This window comes from Aulonocara stuartgranti (genome assembly GCF_965226115.1).
Source record: "Aulonocara stuartgranti genome assembly, chromosome: 3".
Classification (NCBI taxonomy): Eukaryota; Metazoa; Chordata; class Actinopteri; order Cichliformes; family Cichlidae; genus Aulonocara; species Aulonocara stuartgranti.
Genome location: NC_138941.1, coordinates 24,872,951 through 24,898,396, shown reverse-complemented (window position 1 = coordinate 24,898,396; position 25,446 = coordinate 24,872,951). Strand labels below are relative to the sequence as shown.

Genomic DNA, 25,446 nt, shown 5'->3' with positions numbered 1-25,446 from the left:
ACGCTTTCTTTCGCCAAGACAATGCGTTTCTCACGGTTACATGCATTTGAATGGGAAACTCGCCTCAGACAAAGTATAGGTTTTCATTATGTGAATAATTTTAAAATCTTAGCTCAAACGGCTGCAAAACCTGTTTGCCCAGCACGGAGATATTGAGTTTTATAAGATAAAGCCATAAACATGTTTGTCTGAGTCTTCTATCAAAAGTTACAGCGATTTATATGAAGTTGTTCAAAAACGCTTTCTTTCGCCAAGACAATGCGTTTCTCACTGTTACATGCATTTGAAATGGAAACTCGCCTGAAACAAAGTATAGGTTTTCATTATGTGAATAATTTTTAAATCTTAGCTCAAACGGCTGCAAAACCTGTTTGCCCAGCACGGAGATATTGAGTTTTATAAGATAAAGCCATGAACATGTTTGTCTGAGTCTTCTATCAAAAGTTACAGCGATTTATATGAAGTTGTTCAAAAACGCTTTCTTTCGCCAAGACAATGCGTTTCTCACTGTTACATGCATTTGAATGGGAAACTCACCCGAGACAAAGTATAGGTTTTCATTATGTGAATAATTTTAAAATCTTAGCTCAAACTGCTGCAAAACCTGTTTGCCCAGCACGGAGATATTGAGTTTTATAAGATAAAGCCATAAACATGTGTGTCTGAGTCTTCTATCAAAAGTTACAGCGATTTATATGAAGTTGTTCAAAAACGCTTTCTTTCGCCAAGACAATGCGTTTCTCACTGTTACATGCATTTGAATGGGAAACTCGCCTGAAAAAAAGTATAGGTTTTCATTATGTGAATAATTTTAAAATCTTAGCTCAAACGGCTGCAAAACCTGTTTGCCCAGCACGGAGATATTGAGTTTTATAAGATAAAGCCATGAACATGTTTGTCTGAGTCTTCTATCAAAAGTTACAGCGATTTATATGAAGTTGTTCAAAAACGCTTTCTTTCGCCAAGACAATGCGTTTCTCACTGTTACATGCATTTGAATGGGAAACTCGCCTGAAAAAAAGTATAGGTTTTCATTATGTGAATAATTTTAAAATCTTAGCTCAAACGGCTGCAAAACCTGTTTGCCCAGCACGGAGATATTGAGTTTTATAAGATAAAGCCATAAACATGTGTGTCTGAGTCTTCTATCAAAAGTTACAGCGATTTATATGAAGTTGTTCAAAAACGCTTTCTTTCGCCAAGACAATGCGTTTCTCACTGTTACATGCATTTGAATGGGAAACTCGCCTGAAACAAAGTATAGGTTTTCATTATGTGAATAAATTTAAAATCTTAGCTCAAACGGCTGCAAAACCTGTTTGCCCAGCACGGAGATATTGAGTTTTATAAGATAAAGCCATGAACATGTTTGTCTGAGTCTTCTATCAAAAGTTACAGCGATTTATATGAAGTTGTTCAAAAACGCTTTCTTTCGCCAAGACAATGCGTTTCTCACTGTTACATGCATTTGAATGGGAAACTCGCCTGAAACAAAGTATAGGTTTTCATTATGTGAATAATTTTTAAATCTTAGCTCAAACGGCTGCAAAACCTGTTTGCCCAGCACGGAGATATTGAGTTTTATAAGATAAAGCCATGAACATGTTTGTCTGAGTCTTCTATCAAAAGTTACAGCGATTTATATGAAGTTGTTCAAAAACGCTTTCTTTCGCCAAGACAATGCGTTTCTCACTGTTACATGCATTTGAATGGGAAACTCACCCGAGACAAAGTATAGGTTTTCATTATGTGAATAATTTTAAAATCTTAGCTCAAACTGCTGCAAAACCTGTTTGCCCAGCACGGAGATATTGAGTTTTATAAGATAAAGCCATAAACATGTGTGTCTGAGTCTTCTATCAAAAGTTACAGCGATTTATATGAAGTTGTTCAAAAACGCTTTCTTTCGCCAAGACAATGCGTTTCTCACTGTTACATGCATTTGAATGGGAAACTCGCCTGAAAAAAAGTATAGGTTTTCATTATGTGAATAATTTTAAAATCTTAGCTCAAACGGCTGCAAAACCTGTTTGCCCAGCACGGAGATATTGAGTTTTATAAGATAAAGCCATGAACATGTTTGTCTGAGTCTTCTATCAAAAGTTACAGCGATTTATATGAAGTTGTTCAAAAACGCTTTCTTTCGCCAAGACAATGCGTTTCTCACTGTTACATGCATTTGAATGGGAAACTCGCCTGAAAAAAAGTATAGGTTTTCATTATGTGAATAATTTTAAAATCTTAGCTCAAACGGCTGCAAAACCTGTTTGCCCAGCACGGAGATATTGAGTTTTATAAGATAAAGCCATAAACATGTGTGTCTGAGTCTTCTATCAAAAGTTACAGCGATTTATATGAAGTTGTTCAAAAACGCTTTCTTTCGCCAAGACAATGCGTTTCTCACTGTTACATGCATTTGAATGGGAAACTCGCCTGAAACAAAGTATAGGTTTTCATTATGTGAATAAATTTAAAATCTTAGCTCAAACGGCTGCAAAACCTGTTTGCCCAGCACGGAGATATTGAGTTTTATAAGATAAAGCCATGAACATGTTTGTCTGAGTCTTCTATCAAAAGTTACAGCGATTTATATGAAGTTGTTCAAAAACGCTTTCTTTCGCCAAGACAATGCGTTTCTCACTGTTACATGCATTTGAATGGGAAACTCACCCGAGACAAAGTATAGGTTTTCATTATGTGAATAATTTTAAAATCTTAGCTCAAAAGGCTGCAAAACCTGTTTGCCCAGCACGGGGATATTGAGTTCTATAAGATAAAGCCATAAACATGTTTGTCTGAGTCTTCTATCAAAAGTTACAGCGATTTATATGAAGTTGTTCAAAAACGCTTTCTTTCGCCAAGACAATGCGTTTCTCACGGTTACATGCATTTGAATGGGAAACTCGCCTCAGACAAAGTATAGGTTTTCATTATGTGAATAATTTTAAAATCTTAGCTCAAACGGCTGCAAAACCTGTTTGCCCAGCACGGAGATATTGAGTTTTATAAGATAAAGCCATAAACATGTTTGTCTGAGTCTTCTATCAAAAGTTACAGCGATTTATATGAAGTTGTTCAAAAACGCTTTCTTTCGCCAAGACAATGCGTTTCTCACTGTTACATGCATTTGAATGGGAAACTCGCCTGAAACAAAGTATAGGTTTTCATTATGTGAATAATTTTTAAATCTTAGCTCAAACGGCTGCAAAACCTGTTTGCCCAGCACGGAGATATTGAGTTTTATAAGATAAAGCCATGAACATGTTTGTCTGAGTCTTCTATCAAAAGTTACAGCGATTTATATGAAGTTGTTCAAAAACGCTTTCTTTCGCCAAGACAATGCGTTTCTCACTGTTACATGCATTTGAATGGGAAACTCACCCGAGACAAAGTATAGGTTTTCATTATGTGAATAATTTTAAAATCTTAGCTCAAACTGCTGCAAAACCTGTTTGCCCAGCACGGAGATATTGAGTTTTATAAGATAAAGCCATAAACATGTGTGTCTGAGTCTTCTATCAAAAGTTACAGCGATTTATATGAAGTTGTTCAAAAACGCTTTCTTTCGCCAAGACAATGCGTTTCTCACTGTTACATGCATTTGAATGGGAAACTCGCCTGAAAAAAAGTATAGGTTTTCATTATGTGAATAATTTTAAAATCTTAGCTCAAACGGCTGCAAAACCTGTTTGCCCAGCACGGAGATATTGAGTTTTATAAGATAAAGCCATGAACATGTTTGTCTGAGTCTTCTATCAAAAGTTACAGCGATTTATATGAAGTTGTTCAAAAACGCTTTCTTTCGCCAAGACAATGCGTTTCTCACTGTTACATGCATTTGAATGGGAAACTCGCCTGAAAAAAAGTATAGGTTTTCATTATGTGAATAATTTTAAAATCTTAGCTCAAACGGCTGCAAAACCTGTTTGCCCAGCACGGAGATATTGAGTTTTATAAGATAAAGCCATGAACATGTTTGTCTGAGTCTTCTATCAAAAGTTACAGCGATTTATATGAAGTTGTTCAAAAACGCTTTATTTCGCCAAGACAATGCGTTTCTCACTGTTACATGCATTTGAATTGGAAACTCACCCGAGACAAAGTATAGGTTTTCATTATGTGAATAATTTTAAAATCTTAGCTCAAACGGCTGCAAAACCTCTTTCTTTCGCCAAGACAATGCGTTTCTCACTGTTACATGCATTTGAATGGGAAACTCGCCCCAGACAAAGTATAGGTTTTCATTATGTGAATAATTTTAAAATCTTAGCTCAAACGGCTGCAAAACCTGTTTGCCCAGCACGGAGATATTGAGTTCTATAAGATAAAGCCATAAACATGTTTGTCTGAGTCCTCTATCAAAAGTTACAGCGATTTATATGAAGTTGTTCAAAAACGCTTTCTTTCGCCAAGACAATGCGTTTCTCACGGTTACATGCATTTGAATGGGAAACTCGCCTCAGAAGAAGTATAGGTTTTCATTATGTGAATAATTTTAAAATCTTAGCTCAAACGGCTGCAAAACCTGTTTGCCCAGCACGGAGATATTGAGTTTTATAAGATAAAGCCATGAACATGTTTGTCTGAGTCTTCTATCAAAAGTTACAGCGATTTATATGAAGTTGTTCAAAAACGCTTTCTTTCGCCAAGACAATGCGTTTCTCACTGTTACATGCATTTGAATGGGAAACTCACCCGAGACAAAGTATAGGTTTTCATTATGTGAATAATTTTAAAATCTTAGCTCAAACAGCTGCAAAACCTGTTTGCCCAGCACGGAGATATTGAGTTTTATAAGATAAAGCCATAAACATGTGTGTCTGAGTCTTCTATCAAAAGTTACAGCGATTTATATGAAGTTGTTCAAAAACGCTTTCTTTCGCCAAGACAATGCGTTTCTCACTGTTACATGCATTTGAATGGGAAACTCACCCGAGACAAAGTATAGGTTTTCATTATGTGAATAATTTTAAAATCTTAGCTCAAACGGCTGCAAAACCTCTTTCTTTCGCCAAGACAATGCGTTTCTCACTGTTACATGCATTTGAATGGGAAACTCGCCCCAGACAAAGTATAGGTTTTCATTATGTGAATAATTTTAAAATCTTAGCTCAAACGGCTGCAAAACCTCTTTCTTTCGCCAAGACAATGCGTTTCTCACTGTTACATGCATTTGAATGGGAAACTTGCCCGAGACAAAGTATAGGTTTTCATTATGTGAATAATTTTAAAATCTTAGCTCAAACGGCTGCAAAACCTGTTTGCCCAGCACGGAGATATTGAGTTTTATAAGATAAAGCCATAAACATGTGTGTCTGAGTCTTCTATCAAAAGTTACAGCGATTTATATGAAGTTGTTCAAAAACGCTTTCTTTCGCCAAGACAATGCGTTTCTCACTGTTACATGCATTTGAATGGGAAACTCGCCCGAGACAAAGTATAGGTTTTCATTATGTGAATAATTTTAAAATCCTAGCTCAATCGGCTGCAAAACCTGTTTGCCCAGCACGGAGATATTGAGTTCTATAAGATAAAGCCATAAACATGTTTGTCTGAGTCTTCTATCAAAAGTTACAGCGATTTATATGAAGTTGTTCAAAAACGCTTTCTTTCGCCAAGACAATGCGTTTCTCACTGTTACATGCATTTGAATGGGAAACTCACCCGAGACAAAGTATAGGTTTTCATTATGTGAATAATTTTAAAATCTTAGCTCAAACGGCTGCAAAACCTGTTTGCCCAGCACGGAGATATTGAGTTTTATAAGATAAAGCCATAAACATGTGTGTCTGAGTCTTCTATCAAAAGTTACAGCGATTTATATGAAGTTGTTCAAAAACGCTTTCTTTCGCCAAGACAATGCGTTTCTCACTGTTACATGCATTTGAATGGGAAACTCGCCCGAGACAAAGTATAGGTTTTCATTATGTGAATAATTTTAAAATCTTAGCTCAAACGGCTGCAAAACCTGTTTGCCCAGCACGGAGATATTGAGTTTTATAAGATAAAGCCATAAACATGTGTGTCTGAGTCTTCTATCAAAAGTTACAGCGATTTATATGAAGTTGTTCAAAAACGCTTTCTTTCGCCAAGACAATGCGTTTCTCACTGTTACATGCATTTGAATGGGAAACTCGCCTGAAACAAAGTATAGGTTTTCATTATGTGAATAAATTTAAAATCTTAGCTCAAACGGCTGCAAAACCTGTTTGCCCAGCACGGAGATATTGAGTTTTATAAGATAAAGCCATGAACATGTTTGTCTGAGTCTTCTATCAAAAGTTACAGCGATTTATATGAAGTTGTTCAAAAACGCTTTCTTTCGCCAAGACAATGCGTTTCTCACTGTTACATGCATTTGAATGGGAAACTCACCCGAGACAAAGTATAGGTTTTCATTATGTGAATAATTTTAAAATCTTAGCTCAAAAGGCTGCAAAACCTGTTTGCCCAGCACGGGGATATTGAGTTCTATAAGATAAAGCCATAAACATGTTTGTCTGAGTCTTCTATCAAAAGTTACAGCGATTTATATGAAGTTGTTCAAAAACGCTTTCTTTCGCCAAGACAATGCGTTTCTCACGGTTACATGCATTTGAATGGGAAACTCGCCTCAGACAAAGTATAGGTTTTCATTATGTGAATAATTTTAAAATCTTAGCTCAAACGGCTGCAAAACCTGTTTGCCCAGCACGGAGATATTGAGTTTTATAAGATAAAGCCATAAACATGTTTGTCTGAGTCTTCTATCAAAAGTTACAGCGATTTATATGAAGTTGTTCAAAAACGCTTTCTTTCGCCAAGACAATGCGTTTCTCACTGTTACATGCATTTGAATGGGAAACTCGCCTGAAACAAAGTATAGGTTTTCATTATGTGAATAATTTTTAAATCTTAGCTCAAACGGCTGCAAAACCTGTTTGCCCAGCACGGAGATATTGAGTTTTATAAGATAAAGCCATGAACATGTTTGTCTGAGTCTTCTATCAAAAGTTACAGCGATTTATATGAAGTTGTTCAAAAACGCTTTCTTTCGCCAAGACAATGCGTTTCTCACTGTTACATGCATTTGAATGGGAAACTCACCCGAGACAAAGTATAGGTTTTCATTATGTGAATAATTTTAAAATCTTAGCTCAAACAGCTGCAAAACCTGTTTGCCCAGCACGGAGATATTGAGTTTTATAAGATAAAGCCATAAACATGTGTGTCTGAGTCTTCTATCAAAAGTTACAGCGATTTATATGAAGTTGTTCAAAAACGCTTTCTTTCGCCAAGACAATGCGTTTCTCACTGTTACATGCATTTGAATGGGAAACTCACCCGAGACAAAGTATAGGTTTTCATTATGTGAATAATTTTAAAATCTTAGCTCAAACGGCTGCAAAACCTCTTTCTTTCGCCAAGACAATGCGTTTCTCACTGTTACATGCATTTGAATGGGAAACTCGCCCCAGACAAAGTATAGGTTTTCATTATGTGAATAATTTTAAAATCTTAGCTCAAACGGCTGCAAAACCTCTTTCTTTCGCCAAGACAATGCGTTTCTCACTGTTACATGCATTTGAATGGGAAACTTGCCCGAGACAAAGTATAGGTTTTCATTATGTGAATAATTTTAAAATCTTAGCTCAAACGGCTGCAAAACCTGTTTGCCCAGCACGGAGATATTGAGTTTTATAAGATAAAGCCATAAACATGTGTGTCTGAGTCTTCTATCAAAAGTTACAGCGATTTATATGAAGTTGTTCAAAAACGCTTTCTTTCGCCAAGACAATGCGTTTCTCACTGTTACATGCATTTGAATGGGAAACTCGCCCGAGACAAAGTATAGGTTTTCATTATGTGAATAATTTTAAAATCCTAGCTCAATCGGCTGCAAAACCTGTTTGCCCAGCACGGAGATATTGAGTTCTATAAGATAAAGCCATAAACATGTTTGTCTGAGTCTTCTATCAAAAGTTACAGCGATTTATATGAAGTTGTTCAAAAACGCTTTCTTTCGCCAAGACAATGCGTTTCTCACTGTTACATGCATTTGAATGGGAAACTCACCCGAGACAAAGTATAGGTTTTCATTATGTGAATAATTTTAAAATCTTAGCTCAAACGGCTGCAAAACCTGTTTGCCCAGCACGGAGATATTGAGTTTTATAAGATAAAGCCATAAACATGTGTGTCTGAGTCTTCTATCAAAAGTTACAGCGATTTATATGAAGTTGTTCAAAAACGCTTTCTTTCGCCAAGACAATGCGTTTCTCACTGTTACATGCATTTGAATGGGAAACTCGCCCGAGACAAAGTATAGGTTTTCATTATGTGAATAATTTTAAAATCTTAGCTCAAACGGCTGCAAAACCTGTTTGCCCAGCACGGAGATATTGAGTTTTATAAGATAAAGCCATAAACATGTGTGTCTGAGTCTTCTATCAAAAGTTACAGCGATTTATATGAAGTTGTTCAAAAACGCTTTCTTTCGCCAAGACAATGCGTTTCTCACTGTTACATGCATTTGAATGGGAAACTCGCCTGAAACAAAGTATAGGTTTTCATTATGTGAATAAATTTAAAATCTTAGCTCAAACGGCTGCAAAACCTGTTTGCCCAGCACGGAGATATTGAGTTTTATAAGATAAAGCCATGAACATGTTTGTCTGAGTCTTCTATCAAAAGTTACAGCGATTTATATGAAGTTGTTCAAAAACGCTTTCTTTCGCCAAGACAATGCGTTTCTCACTGTTACATGCATTTGAATGGGAAACTCGCCTGAAACAAAGTATAGGTTTTCATTATGTGAATAATTTTTAAATCTTAGCTCAAACGGCTGCAAAACCTGTTTGCCCAGCACGGAGATATTGAGTTTTATAAGATAAAGCCATGAACATGTTTGTCTGAGTCTTCTATCAAAAGTTACAGCGATTTATATGAAGTTGTTCAAAAACGCTTTCTTTCGCCAAGACAATGCGTTTCTCACTGTTACATGCATTTGAATGGGAAACTCACCCGAGACAAAGTATAGGTTTTCATTATGTGAATAATTTTAAAATCTTAGCTCAAACTGCTGCAAAACCTGTTTGCCCAGCACGGAGATATTGAGTTTTATAAGATAAAGCCATAAACATGTGTGTCTGAGTCTTCTATCAAAAGTTACAGCGATTTATATGAAGTTGTTCAAAAACGCTTTCTTTCGCCAAGACAATGCGTTTCTCACTGTTACATGCATTTGAATGGGAAACTCGCCTGAAAAAAAGTATAGGTTTTCATTATGTGAATAATTTTAAAATCTTAGCTCAAACGGCTGCAAAACCTGTTTGCCCAGCACGGAGATATTGAGTTTTATAAGATAAAGCCATGAACATGTTTGTCTGAGTCTTCTATCAAAAGTTACAGCGATTTATATGAAGTTGTTCAAAAACGCTTTCTTTCGCCAAGACAATGCGTTTCTCACTGTTACATGCATTTGAATGGGAAACTCGCCTGAAAAAAAGTATAGGTTTTCATTATGTGAATAATTTTAAAATCTTAGCTCAAACGGCTGCAAAACCTGTTTGCCCAGCACGGAGATATTGAGTTTTATAAGATAAAGCCATGAACATGTTTGTCTGAGTCTTCTATCAAAAGTTACAGCGATTTATATGAAGTTGTTCAAAAACGCTTTATTTCGCCAAGACAATGTGTTTCTCACTGTTACATGCATTTGAATTGGAAACTCACCCGAGACAAAGTATAGGTTTTCATTATGTGAATAATTTTAAAATCTTAGCTCAAACGGCTGCAAAACCTCTTTCTTTCGCCAAGACAATGCGTTTCTCACTGTTACATGCATTTGAATGGGAAACTCGCCCCAGACAAAGTATAGGTTTTCATTATGTGAATAATTTTAAAATCTTAGCTCAAACGGCTGCAAAACCTCTTTCTTTCGCCAAGACAATGCGTTTCTCACTGTTACATGCATTTGAATGGGAAACTCGCCCCAGACAAAGTATAGGTTTTCATTATGTGAATAATTTTAAAATCTTAGCTCAAACGGCTGCAAAACCTGTTTGCCCAGCACGGAGATATTGAGTTCTATAAGATAAAGCCATAAACATGTTTGTCTGAGTCCTCTATCAAAAGTTACAGCGATTTATATGAAGTTGTTCAAAAACGCTTTCTTTCGCCAAGACAATGCGTTTCTCACGGTTACATGCATTTGAATGGGAAACTCGCCTCAGAAGAAGTATAGGTTTTCATTATGTGAATAATTTTAAAATCTTAGCTCAAACGGCTGCAAAACCTGTTTGCCCAGCACGGAGATATTGAGTTTTATAAGATAAAGCCATGAACATGTTTGTCTGAGTCTTCTATCAAAAGTTACAGCGATTTATATGAAGTTGTTCAAAAACGCTTTCTTTCGCCAAGACAATGCGTTTCTCACTGTTACATGCATTTGAATGGGAAACTCACCCGAGACAAAGTATAGGTTTTCATTATGTGAATAATTTTAAAATCTTAGCTCAAACGGCTGCAAAACCTGTTTGCCCAGCACGGAGATATTGAGTTTTATAAGATAAAGCCATAAACATGTGTGTCTGAGTCTTCTATCAAAAGTTACAGCGATTTATATGAAGTTGTTCAAAAACGCTTTCTTTCGCCAAGACAATGCGTTTCTCACTGTTACATGCATTTGAATGGGAAACTCACCCGAGACAAAGTATAGGTTTTCATTATGTGAATAATTTTAAAATCTTAGCTCAAACGGCTGCAAAACCTCTTTCTTTCGCCAAGACAATGCGTTTCTCACTGTTACATGCATTTGAATGGGAAACTCGCCTGAAACAAAGTATAGGTTTTCATTATGTGAATAATTTTAAAATCTTAGCTCAAACGGCTGCAAAACCTGTTTGCCCAGCACGGAGATATTGAGTTTTATAAGATAAAGCCATAAACATGTTTGTCTGAGTCTTCTATCAAAAGTTACAGCGATTTATATGAAGTTGTTCAAAAACGCTTTCTTTCGCCAAGACAATGCGTTTCTCACTGTTACATGCATTTGAATGGGAAACTCGCCCGAGACAAAGTATAGGTTTTCATTATGTGAATAATTTTAAAATCTTAGCTCAAACGGCTGCAAAACCTGTTTGCCCAGCACGGAGATATTGAGTTTTATAAGATAAAGCCATAAACATGTGTGTCTGAGTCTTCTATCAAAAGTTACAGCGATTTATATGAAGTTGTTCAAAAATGCTTTCTTTCGCCAAGACAATGCGTTTCTCACTGTTACATGCATTTGAATGGGAAACTCGCCCGAGACAAAGTATAGGTTTTCATTATGTGAATAATTTTAAAATCCTAGCTCAATCGGCTGCAAAACCTGTTTGCCCAGCACGGAGATATTGAGTTCTATAAGATAAAGCCATAAACATGTTTGTCTGAGTCTTCTATCAAAAGTTACAGCGATTTATATGAAGTTGTTCAAAAACGCTTTCTTTCGCCAAGACAATGCGTTTCTCACTGTTACATGCATTTGAATGGGAAACTCACCCGAGACAAAGTATAGGTTTTCATTATGTGAATAATTTTAAAATCTTAGCTCAAACGGCTGCAAAACCTGTTTGCCCAGCACGGAGATATTGAGTTTTATAAGATAAAGCCATAAACATGTGTGTCTGAGTCTTCTATATCAAAAGTTACAGCGATTTATATGAAGTTGTTCAAAAACGCTTTCTTTCGCCAAGACAATGCGTTTCTCACTGTTACATGCATTTGAATGGGAAACTCGCCCGAGACAAAGTATAGGTTTTCATTATGTGAATAATTTTAAAATCTTAGCTCAAACGGCTGCAAAACCTGTTTGCCCAGCACGGAGATATTGAGTTTTATAAGATAAAGCCATAAACATGTGTGTCTGAGTCTTCTATCAAAAGTTACAGCGATTTATATGAAGTTGTTCAAAAACGCTTTCTTTCGCCAAGACAATGCGTTTCTCACTGTTACATGCATTTGAATGGGAAACTCGCCTGAAACAAAGTATAGGTTTTCATTATGTGAATAAATTTAAAATCTTAGCTCAAACGGCTGCAAAACCTGTTTGCCCAGCACGGAGATATTGAGTTTTATAAGATAAAGCCATGAACATGTTTGTCTGAGTCTTCTATCAAAAGTTACAGCGATTTATATGAAGTTGTTCAAAAACGCTTTCTTTCGCCAAGACAATGCGTTTCTCACTGTTACATGCATTTGAATGGGAAACTCACCCGAGACAAAGTATAGGTTTTCATTATGTGAATAATTTTAAAATCTTAGCTCAAACGGCTGCAAAACCTGTTTGCCCAGCACGGGGATATTGAGTTCTATAAGATAAAGCCATAAACATGTTTGTCTGAGTCTTCTATCAAAAGTTACAGCGATTTATATGAAGTTGTTCAAAAACGCTTTCTTTCGCCAAGACAATGCGTTTCTCACGGTTACATGCATTTGAATGGGAAACTCGCCTCAGACAAAGTATAGGTTTTCATTATGTGAATAATTTTAAAATCTTAGCTCAAACGGCTGCAAAACCTGTTTGCCCAGCACGGAGATATTGAGTTTTATAAGATAAAGCCATAAACATGTTTGTCTGAGTCTTCTATCAAAAGTTACAGCGATTTATATGAAGTTGTTCAAAAACGCTTTCTTTCGCCAAGACAATGCGTTTCTCACTGTTACATGCATTTGAATGGGAAACTCGCCTGAAACAAAGTATAGGTTTTCATTATGTGAATAATTTTTAAATCTTAGCTCAAACGGCTGCAAAACCTGTTTGCCCAGCACGGAGATATTGAGTTTTATAAGATAAAGCCATAAACATGTGTGTCTGAGTCTTCTATCAAAAGTTACAGCGATTTATATGAAGTTGTTCAAAAACGCTTTCTTTCGCCAAGACAATGCGTTTCTCACTGTTACATGCATTTGAATGGGAAACTCGCCTGAAAAAAAGTATAGGTTTTCATTATGTGAATAATTTTAAAATCTTAGCTCAAACGGCTGCAAAACCTGTTTGCCCAGCACGGAGATATTGAGTTTTATAAGATAAAGCCATGAACATGTGTGTCTGAGTCTTCTATCAAAAGTTACAGCGATTTATATGAAGTTGTTCAAAAACGCTTTCTTTCGCCAAGACAATGCGTTTCTCACTGTTACATGCATTTGAATGGGAAACTCGCCTGAAAAAAAGTATAGGTTTTCATTATGTGAATAATTTTAAAATCTTAGCTCAAACGGCTGCAAAACCTGTTTGCCCAGCACGGAGATATTGAGTTTTATAAGATAAAGCCATGAACATGTTTGTCTGAGTCTTCTATCAAAAGTTACAGCGATTTATATGAAGTTGTTCAAAAACGCTTTCTTTCGCCAAGACAATGCGTTTCTCACTGTTACATGCATTTGAATGGGAAACTCACCCGAGACAAAGTATAGGTTTTCATTATGTGAATAATTTTAAAATCTTAGCTCAAACTGCTGCAAAACCTGTTTGCCCAGCACGGAGATATTGAGTTTTATAAGATAAAGCCATAAACATGTGTGTCTGAGTCTTCTATCAAAAGTTACAGCGATTTATATGAAGTTGTTCAAAAACGCTTTCTTTCGCCAAGACAATGCGTTTCTCACTGTTACATGCATTTGAATGGGAAACTCGCCTGAAAAAAAGTATAGGTTTTCATTATGTGAATAATTTTAAAATCTTAGCTCAAACGGCTGCAAAACCTGTTTGCCCAGCACGGAGATATTGAGTTTTATAAGATAAAGCCATGAACATGTTTGTCTGAGTCTTCTATCAAAAGTTACAGCGATTTATATGAAGTTGTTCAAAAACGCTTTCTTTCGCCAAGACAATGCGTTTCTCACTGTTACATGCATTTGAATGGGAAACTCACCCGAGACAAAGTATAGGTTTTCATTATGTGAATAATTTTAAAATCTTAGCTCAAACGGCTGCAAAACCTGTTTGCCCAGCACGGAGATATTGAGTTTTATAAGATAAAGCCATGAACATGTTTGTCTGAGTCTTCTATCAAAAGTTACAGCGATTTATATGAAGTTGTTCAAAAACGCTTTCTTTCGCCAAGACAATGCGTTTCTCACTGTTACATGCATTTGAATGGGAAACTCACCCGAGACAAAGTATAGGTTTTCATTATGTGAATAATTTTAAAATCTTAGCTCAAACGGCTGCAAAACCTGTTTGCCCAGCACGGAGATATTGAGTTTTATAAGATAAAGCCATGAACATGTTTGTCTGAGTCTTCTATCAAAAGTTACAGCGATTTATATGAAGTTGTTCAAAAACGCTTTCTTTCGCCAAGACAATGCGTTTCTCACTGTTACATGCATTTGAATGGGAAACTCGCCTGAAAAAAAGTATAGGTTTTCATTATGTGAATAATTTTAAAATCTTAGCTCAAACGGCTGCAAAACCTGTTTGCCCAGCACGGAGATATTGAGTTTTATAAGATAAAGCCATGAACATGTTTGTCTGAGTCTTCTATCAAAAGTTACAGCGATTTATATGAAGTTGTTCAAAAACGCTTTCTTTCGCCAAGACAATGCGTTTCTCACTGTTACATGCATTTGAATGGGAAACTCGCCCGAGACAAAGTATAGGTTTTCATTATGTGAATAATTTTAAAATCTTAGCTCAAACGGCTGCAAAACCTGTTTGCCCAGCACGGAGATATTGAGTTCTATAAGATAAAGCCATAAACATGTTTGTCTGAGTCCTCTATCAAAAGTTACAGCGATTTATATGAAGTTGTTCAAAAACGCTTTCTTTCGCCAAGACAATGCGTTTCTCACTGTTACATGCATTTGAATGGGAAACTCGCCCGAGACAAAGTATAGGTTTTCATTATGTGAATAATTTTAAAATCTTAGCTCAAACGGCTGCAAAACCTGTTTGCCCAGCACGGAGATATTGAGTTTTATAAGATAAAGCCATGAACATGTTTGTCTGAGTCTTCTATCAAAAGTTACAGCGATTTATATGAAGTTGTTCAAAAACGCTTTCTTTCGCCAAGACAATGCGTTTCTCACTGTTACATGCATTTGAATGGGAAACTCGCCCGAGACAAAGTATAGGTTTTCATTATGTGAATAATTTTAAAATCTTAGCTCAAACGGCTGCAAAACCTGTTTGCCCAGCACGGAGATATTGAGTTTTATAAGATAAAGCCATGAACATGTTTGTCTGAGTCTTCTATCAAAAGTTACAGCGATTTATATGAAGTTGTTCAAAAACGCTTTCTTTCGCCAAGACAATGCGTTTCTCACTGTTACATGCATTTGAATGGGAAACTCGCCCGAGACAAAGTATAGGTTTTCATTATGTGAATAATTTTAAAATCTTAGCTCAAACGGCTGCAAAACCTGTTTGCCCAGCACGGGGATATTGAGTTCTATAAGATAAAGCCATAAACATGTTTGTCTGAGTCTTCTATCAAAAGTTACAGCGATTTATATGAAGTTGTTCAAAAACGCTTTCTTTCGCCAAGACAATGCGTTTCTCACTGTTACATGCATTTGAATGGGAAACTCGCCTGAAACAAAGTATAGGTTTTCATTATGTGAATAATTTTAAAATCTTAGCTCAAACGGCTGCAAAACCTGTTTGCCCAGCACGGAGATATTGAGTTTTATAAGATAAAGCCATAAACATGTGTGTCTGAGTCTTCTATCAAAAGTTACAGCGATTTATATGAAGTTGTTCAAAAACGCTTTCTTTCGCCAAGACAATGCGTTTCTCACTGTTACATGCATTTGAATGGGAAACTTGCCTGAAAAAAAGTATAGGTTTTCATTATGTGAATAATTTTAAAATCTTAGCTCAAACGGCTGCAAAACCTGTTTGCCCAGCACGGAGATATTGAGTTTTATAAGATAAAGCCATGAACATGTGTGTCTGAGTCTTCTATCAAAAGTTACAGCGATTTATATGAAGTTGTTCAAAAACGCTTTCTTTCGCCAAGACAATGCGTTTCTCACTGTTACATGCATTTGAATGGGAAACTCACCCGAGACAAAGTATAGGTTTTCATTATGTGAATAATTTTAAAATCTTAGCTCAAACGGCTGCAAAACCTGTTTGCCCAGCACGGAGATATTGAGTTTTATAAGATAAAGCCATAAACATGTGTGTCTGAGTCTTCTATCAAAAGTTACAGCGATTTATATGAAGTTGTTCAAAAACGCTTTCTTTCGCCAAGACAATGCGTTTCTCACTGTTACATGCATTTGAATGGGAAACTCGCCTGAAAAAAAGTATAGGTTTTCATTATGTGAATAATTTTAAAATCTTAGCTCAAACGGCTGCAAAACCTGTTTGCCCAGCACGGAGATATTGAGTTTTATAAGATAAAGACATGAACATGTTTGTCTGAGTCTTCTATCAAAAGTTACAGCGATTTATATGAAGTTGTTCAAAAACGCTTTCTTTCGCCAAGACAATGCGTTTCTCACTGTTACATGCATTTGAATGGGAAACTCACCCGAGACAAAGTATAGGTTTTCATTATGTGAATAATTTTAAAATCTTAGCTCAAACGGCTGCAAAACCTGTTTACCCAGCACGGAGATATTGAGTTTTATAAGATAAAGCCATGAACATGTTTGTCTGAGTCTTCTATCAAAAGTTACAGCGATTTATATGAAGTTGTTCAAAAACGCTTTCTTTCGCCAAGACAATGCGTTTCTCACTGTTACATGCATTTGAATGGGAAACTCACCCGAGACAAAGTATAGGTTTTCATTATGTGAATAATTTTAAAATCTTAGCTCAAACGGCTGCAAAACCTGTTTGCCCAGCACGGAGATATTGAGTTTTATAAGATAAAGCCATAAACATGTTTGTCTGAGTCTTCTATCAAAAGTTACAGCGATTTATATGAAGTTGTTCAAAAACGCTTTCTTTCGCCAAGACAATGCGTTTCTCACTGTTACATGCATTTGAATGGGAAACTCACCCGAGACAAAGTATAGGTTTTCATTATGTGAATAATTTTAAAATCTTAGCTCAAACGGCTGCAAAACCTGTTTGCCCAGCACGGAGATATTGAGTTTTATAAGATAAAGCCATAAACATGTGTGTCTGAGTCTTCTATCAAAAGTTACAGCGATTTATATGAAGTTGTTCAAAAACGCTTTCTTTCGCCAAGACAATGCGTTTCTCACTGTTACATGCATTTGAATGGGAAACTCGCCTGAAAAAAAGTATAGGTTTTCATTATGTGAATAATTTTAAAATCTTAACTCAAACGGCTGCAAAACCTGTTTGCCCAGCACGGAGATATTGAGTTTTATAAGATAAAGCCATGAACATGTTTGTCTGAGTCTTCTATCAAAAGTTACAGCGATTTATATGAAGTTGTTCAAAAACGCTTTCTTTCGCCAAGACAATGCGTTTCTCACTGTTACATGCATTTGAATGGGAAACTCACCCGAGACAAAGTATAGGTTTTCATTATGTGAATAATTTTAAAATCTTAGCTCAAACGGCTGCAAAACCTGTTTGCCCAGCACGGAGATATTGAGTTTTATAAGATAAAGCCATATACATGTTTGTCTGAGTCTTCTATCAAAAGTTACAGCGATTTATATGAAGTTGTTCAAAAACGCTTTCTTTCGCCAAGACAATGCGTTTCTCACTGTTACATGCATTTGAATGGGAAACTCGCCCGAGACAAAGTATAGGTTTTCATTATGTGAATAATTTTTAAATCTTAGCTCAATCGGCTGCAAAACCTGTTTGCCCAGCACGGAGATATTGAGTTTTATAAGATAAAGCCATGAACATGTTTGTCTGAGACCTCTATCAAAAGTTACAGCGATTTATATGAAGTTGTTCAAAAACGCTTTCTTTCGCCAAGACAGTGTGTTTCTCACTGTTACATGCATTTGAATGGGAAACTCGCCTGAAACAAAGTATAGGTTTTCATTATGTGAATAATTTTAAAATCTTAGCTCAAACGGCTGCAAAACCTGTTTGCCCAGCATGGAGATATTGAGTTTTATAAGATAAAGCCATGAACATGTTTGTCTGAGTCTTCTATCAAAAGTTACAGCGATTTATATGAAGTTGTTCAAAAACGCTTTCTTTCGCCAAGACAATGCGTTTCTCACTGTTACATGCATTTGAATGGGAAACTCACCCGAGACAAAGTATAGGTTTTCATTATGTGAATAATTTTAAAATCTTAGCTCAAACGGCTGCAAAACCTGTTTGCCCAGCACGGAGATATTGAGTTTTATAAGATAAAGCCATAAACATGTGTGTCTGAGTCTTCTATCAAAAGTTACAGCGATTTATATGAAGTTGTTCAAAAACGCTTTCTTTCGCCAAGACAATGCGTTTCTCACTGTTACATGCATTTGAATGGGAAACTCGCCTGAAAAAAAGTATAGGTTTTCATTATGTGAATAATTTTAAAATCTTAGCTCAAACTGCTGCAAAACGTGTTTGCCCAGCACGGAGATATTGAGTTTTATAAGATAAAGCCATAAACATGTGTGTCTGAGTCTTCTATCAAAAGTTACAGCGATTTATATGAAGTTGTTCAAAAACGCTTTCTTTCGCCAAGACAATGCGTTTCTCACTGTTACATGCATTTGAATGGGAAACTCGCCTGAAAAAAAGTATAGGTTTTCATTATGTGAATAATTTTAAAATCTTAGCTCAAACGGCTGCAAAACCTGTTTGCCCAGCACGGAGATATTGAGTTTTATAAGATAAAGCCATGAACATGTTTGTCTGAGTCTTCTATCAAAAGTTACAGCGATTTATATGAAGTTGTTCAAAAACGCTTTCTTTCGCCAAGACAATGCGTTTCTCACTGTTACATGCATTTGAATGGGAAACTCACCCGAGACAAAGTATAGGTTTTCATTATGTGAATAATTTTAAAATCTTAGCTCAAACGGCTGCAAAACCTCTTTCTTTCGCCAAGACAATGCGTTTCTCACTGTTACATGCATTTGAATGGTAAACTCGCCCGAGACAAAGTATAGGTTTTCATTATGTGAATAATTTTAAAATCTTAGCTCAAACGGCTGCAAAACCTGTTTGCCCAACACGGAGATATTGAGTTTTATAAGATAAAGCCATAAACATGTGTGTCTGAGTCTTCTATCAAAAGTTACAGCGATTTATATGAAGTTGTTCAAAAACGCTTTCTTTCGCCAAGACAATGCGTTTCTCACTGTTACATGCATTTGAATGGGAAACTCGCCTGAAACAAAGTATAGGTTTTCATTATGTGAATAATTTTAAAATCTTAACTCAAACGGCTGCAAAACCTGTTTGCACAGCACGGGGATATTGAGTTCTATAAGATAAAGCCATAAACATGTTTGTCTGAGACCTCTATCAAAAGTTACAGCGATTTATATGAAGTTGTTCAAAAACGCTTTATTTCGCCAAGACAGTGTGTTTCTCACTGTTACATGCATTTGAATGGGAAACTCGCCTGAAACAAAGTATAGGTTTTCATTATGTGAATAATTTTAAAATCTTAGCTCAAACGGCTGCAAAACCTGTTTGCCCAGCACGGAGATATTGAGTTTTATAAGATAAAGCCATAAACATGTGTGTCTGAGACCTCTATCAAAAGTTACAGCGATTTATATGAAGTTGTTCAAAAACGCTTTATTTCGCCAAGACAATGCGTTTCTCACTGTTACATGCATTTGAATGGGAAACTCGCCTGAAAAAAAGTATAGGTTTTCATTATGTGAATAATTTTAAAATCTTAGCTCAAACGGCTGCAAAACCTGTTTGCCCAGCACGGAGATATTGAGTTTTATAAGATAAAGCCATGAACATGTTTGTCTGAGTCTTCTATCAAAAGTTACAGCGATTTATATGAAGTTGTTCAAAAACGCTTTCTTTCGCCAAGACAATGCGTTTCTCACTGTTACATGCATTTGAATGGGAAACTCACCCGAGACAAAGTATAGGTTTTCATTATGTGAATAATTTTAAAATCTTAGCTCAAACGGCTGCAAAACCTCTTTCTTTCGCCAAGACAATGCGTTTCTCACTGTTACATGCATTTGAATGGTAAACTCGCCCGAGACAAAGTATAGGTTTTCATTATGTGAATAATTTTAAAATCTTAGCTCAAACGGCTGCAAAACCTGTTTGCCCAACACGGAGATATTGAGTTTTATAAGATAAAGCCATAAACATGTGTGTCTGAGTCTTCTATCAAAAGTTACAGCGATTTATATGAAGTTGTTCAAAAACGCTTTCTTTCGCCAAGACAATGCGTTTCTCACTGTTACATGCATTTGAATGGGAAACTCGCCTGAAACAAAGTATAGGTTTTCATTATGTGAATAATTTTAAAATCTTAACTCAAACGGCTGCAAAACCTGTTTGCACAGCACGGGGATATTGAGTTCTATAAGATAAAGCCATAAACATGTTTGTCTGAGACCTCTATCAAAAGTTACAGCGATTTATATGAAGTTGTTCAAAAACGCTTTATTTCGCCAAGACAGTGTGTTTCTCACTGTTACATGCATTTGAATGGGAAACTCGCCTGAAACAAAGTATAGGTTTTCATTATGTGAATAATTTTAAAATCTTAGCTCAAACGGCTGCAAAACCTGTTTGCCCAGCACGGAGATATTGAGTTTTATAAGATAAAGCCATAAACATGTGTGTCTGAGACCTCTATCAAAAGTTACAGCGATTTATATGAAGTTGTTCAAAAACGCTTTATTTCGCCAAGACAATGCGTTTCTCACTGTTACATGCATTTGAATGGGAAACTCGCCTGAAAAAAAGTATAGGTTTTCATTATGTGAATAATTTTAAAATCTTAGCTCAAACGGCTGCAAAACCTGTTTGCCCAGCACGGAGATATTGAGTTTTATAAGATAAAGCCATAAACATGTGTGTCTGAGTCTTCTATCAAAAGTTACAGCGATTTATATGAATTTGTTCAAAAACGCTTTCTTTCGCCAAGACAATGCGTTTCTCACTGTTACAAGCACATATTTTCTCTGCTTTGTCTAACCTCTGCAGAGCCTCTGTCAAGAAAAACATATCTGTAAGCATAAAACAAATATACATTTCATAACACGTCACTGGACAAACCTCGGTCAGTTGATTTCCTCTGTGCAGTGCAGACGAACATCAGTCAGCAAGTCAAGGCTGTGAGATGGACTGGTGTCCTTTGTGACTCTGCTGGTTCTTCTGAGGAAACACCACCGTCTCTCCACACCGTCACCATCTGTGAGCACAAACTGCTGCTCTGCCAGCATGTAGGAATCACATATCACACACACAGGGGTGAAGAAACATTAGAGCTCAACTTTGGATACTTTAGATCTAAACAGATCAAACTAGCTCTTAGTTTCAACAATCAGTGAGCAGACAAACAATGATACCATACTGATTCTATATGAATACAATATGGTATTTTCAATACAGGTGTCAAATTAATTTATTAAAACTAATACAGATATATGTATATATATTTTTTTTGATAAATTCGTTTGCTAAATTATAAGAATATATATATATTTTTTTTTCATTTAACTATTGCAACTGAAAGAAATTAAATATTGAACAAAAATATATTGTCACATTCTGAGCATGCTCAGCATGCTGAAAGACTTGAAGTTGCTACAGATTTTAAGAAGTGATAATTATAGGGAAAAAACTTCTCTTTTTCTTCTGTTTAATCAAACATTTGATGCCTTAGATGTCTCAGTCCTATAGCATTCTGCAACTACAACTAAGCTGAAGCTTGGATTTGGCTGCAGGTGCCCCTGTACATCCTTCTCAGCAGCACACATGTGGGTACCATTTAATCACACTTCTTCCTGAGCTTTGCTTCATCACAAGACCAAAGGTGGCATCCCGTGTCACAGTCTTATCATCATCCAGAAGAAACATTTGAAGAAACATCATGGAGAAGAAACATTTACGTGCCTCCTGGTTTTGCTTTCTGATCCTGCAAAAAGACTGAGGACAACAAAGCCCAGAGAACACGAGATACACAACATCCAACATTCAGACTCAACAGCCTCCATAAATGAAGAGCACCAGGTTGGTTCAGTTATAGTAGATATGAGCATACTTCACATTACTGGGTATGAATAATAATCAAGAGACAAACTTTGAAGATGCAGAGCATGATGTCCCATCATCAGACTGTAAACAAACATCCACCAGGCTTCTTTGTTGGATCTCCTATCAGGGATCAGTAGCGTGTATTAACCTGTGGATCAGCAGTCACTGAAATATTACTGTTTCAGATAAGAAATCTAGCACATAAAAGCCAGGGTAGGAGGGATCTCTGCAAACTGACTTACCTCTGCAAGTGTGAAGCTCAACAAAAATCTGACTCTCCAGTCACTGACAAACAAAAACCTCCAGCTGGGAGATAGAAAACGCTGTCTGGGTCTTGCTGGATGTTGCTGGTCAGAGTCCACACATTAGCAGAGTGCTTCTTGGTCCCACTGACCCATGTGGACAGTGACTGTGGAGAACTGTTCTGGAAAACATAAAAGAGAATTAAAATAACAAAAAGCCAAAGAGGATTTCCACAAAGACTATCTTGGAATCAGCAATCAAAAAAAACACTGGTTCATATTTCAATTAAATATGAACAGATTCCTTAAATGTACGCAGTTCAGATCTGATTTAATTTAATTTCCTTCACACAGCACATTCGTCCAGGCTGACAGGTAAACATAGAATTAATCTCAGGTAACATGACTCATAGTAGAGATTCAGTAAGAAAGATTGCAGGCTCTAATATTATTACCACACAATCCAAGGACACACCAACAGCTCAGATTTCTAGAACTATTTAAACAAATGTCTTTTGAATATTCAATTCAGTGGGGTGGGGGGTGTCGTGGAATTTTTTAAATAAAGTCTGCAACACAGAAAGAGCTGTGATCAAGCTATTTATTACTGCGCACAGGAGAGCAAACACACATCAAACATTACAGTTCAGTCATGTCAGCTCTGCCACAGAAGTTGTGCTCCTACTCCTTTATGCATTCCAAGGAAGAGGGAGGAAGTTACAAACTGATCCTACCACACTTCACGTGTCTCGCTATGAAACCTAACGGATTAGTGGTTATGCTGTTTTGTGCCCTTGGCCTTATCAGCACCTGTAAAGGGAGTTGTTTTCTCAAACTGCTGAAGTAAGTTCATCTAGTTTTAGAACCTTTCACTGAACAGTCTATAACAGTGTCATAAGCACTTAAATACTTTAAATGAGAATAACAGAAAATTTCTATTACAGGAGCTAGAGCCTGTCCCAGTAGTCATAGGTAGAGCACACCTGGACAGGTCACCAGTCTGTCAGAGGACTAACACAGATGCAGCCTGACTCAATCCTAAATGTTCAGCACACAGAGACACAGAGGTGCTGTTTAAAGTTTAGTGTTAACTTGAGTCACTGATCATTTGCAGTATTACAGAGTCTGGCAGTCTTTGCATGATGTCCACGTCACTGTACGTTTCTAGCTGACTCTCAGGTGTGACAGGTGTGCCAGCAGGAAAGAGTAATAATAGCCTGCATCCTGAGGTTTTTCATGCAGGATTAAAGGAGCCAGGCTTTGTTCACACAGCTAGGATTGTATTTTACATTGACCCTGGGTCAGTATAAGTATCATACAGTTTAAACGAAGCACTGAAACTTGCACATATTTATTACAGATGCACTGAAGCTAATCGAGATATTTGCTGTCAATCTGTGGCTGCGATTAAACAGTTTACTGGAAACTTTATTAACTAGTAACTTCGTCAGTCATAACAGAATTCTGTGCTAACATCGTTTAAACAGTAACAGCTTTACTCCAATATAAGCTAACGTTTACACCGTAACTTTAAGCTAGCACCATAAAGACGGTAAAACACGTAATAACATCTACAAATGCATCTTAAAGCTGTTATATTAGCACTCGGTGTATTACTAACATAAGCACATTAACATTATTGACACTCGCTGACTTTTAATAGTCGTTCTATAAATGCTGTCCGTTTAAACGGTCTTACCTGTAAACACTGCTGTATCCACCGGATTCCAGCCAGAGTGAATTCTGGAGTCTTCCCACGCTCCTGTTAGTGATCCTCCATCTGGATGGATGATAACAACCTTCTGAACAATCTAGCAGGAGCTGGTCCATATCTATGGGACTGATTTGTGCTAATAACGCCCAATTGTATGGACTGATAACAGCCGAAGCGGGTGAATAAAGTCACCCAGTCGCTAGCTGTGCCATTACCCAACATACACCAGCACAATATTAGGCACAGCACCACGATAGACATTTTCAGTGGTTTTGAATGCAGGACATGGTTATCTTACCTTGTAAAATGCATGACAATAAAACAGCTAACCACCATAAAATGGTATTGTGTGTGTATGTGCATGTGTGTGCGTGTGTGTGTGTGTGAGAGAGAGAGGGGGGGGGGGGGGGAGAGATCAAAGGCGTGCGTTTATGTTTTTTCTTGATCAAGAGTGTGCCTCCTCTCTCTTATTGGATATGGTGTAGCATGTTTATTCAGGTGCACCTTTGAAGTCTATGAGAATACTTTGCAGCCTGGTCTGAGTGGTCATTTCTGCACAGACACAATGAAGCGTGCACTCAGTTTAGAGGAGGCTGTTGCTGCAGTTTTGCACTCTCCACAAGCAGTGGAGATACTTCTGACAGCGAAGAAGAATTTTTGCCAGGCACCGAGGAGCTTTGCAGCTCATGTGCGGAGGAGGAGAAGGAGAAGGAGGAAGAAGAGCAGGAGGAAGAGACAAGACTGGAGGATGGCCAGTGGAGATCTAAAAATGGAGAAATCATGTGGCAACCCACACATGAAGAGGTCCTGCCATTTTTTCCTCCTCCCATTTTAACCCCAGGACCAACCCATTATGCAATTCATAGGATCAGCAGCCCTGTGTGCACTTTCCATCTTTTTTTTGCAGAGGACATTATGCAGCTAATCCTGCATTTCACCAACCTGCAGGGCAACAGGTCAGTAAAAGACTGGAAGGACATAGATGAGGAGGAGTTGCAGGCTTACATGGGGCTTGTGATGCTGGCTGGCCTGTACAGGTCTCACATGAAACGACAACAAGCCTGTGGGATGGGGAGACAGGGCTCTTCTGTTTCCTGCTACCATGTCAAAAAAAAAAGATTTGAGCAAATTAATCGGGCAGTAAGATTCGATAATCGTCTCTCCCGTCCAGGTCGCTACAAGGGGGATATGGCTGTGGTTTCCTACATCCCCAAGCAAAGAAAAAATGTTGTCTTATTGGGCACCAGGCACCGTGAGCTACAAGTCCAGGACTCTGGGAAGAGAAAGCCCCACATCATCCTGGATTATAACAAATCCAAAGGGGCTGTGGATCATCTGGACCAGGTAAGAACAATTATAAGTCATTTATTTGCCAAATTGTTTATCGTTTCTCATTG

General features: G+C 37.0%; 1 long non-coding RNA gene across 5 annotated transcripts in view; it reads right to left on the bottom strand.

Moving 5' to 3' along the window:
* Positions 1–24,446, bottom strand: part of LOC309692649 — a 32,634-nt gene extending 8,188 nt beyond the window's left edge. For 2 of the 5 annotated variants that reach the window (XR_014272387.1, XR_014272388.1), the window contains exons 1-4: positions 24,348–24,446; positions 24,035–24,115; positions 22,336–22,517; positions 21,113–22,241 (exon numbers count right to left, since the gene is read on the bottom strand). This is a non-coding gene — a long non-coding RNA (uncharacterized lncRNA). The remainder of the gene's footprint in view (positions 1–21,112; positions 22,242–22,335; positions 22,518–24,034; positions 24,116–24,347) is intronic. The other 3 variants (XR_014272389.1, XR_014272390.1, XR_014272386.1) reach the window with 3 other exon arrangements.
* Positions 24,447–25,446: the final 1,000 nt, after the last annotated feature.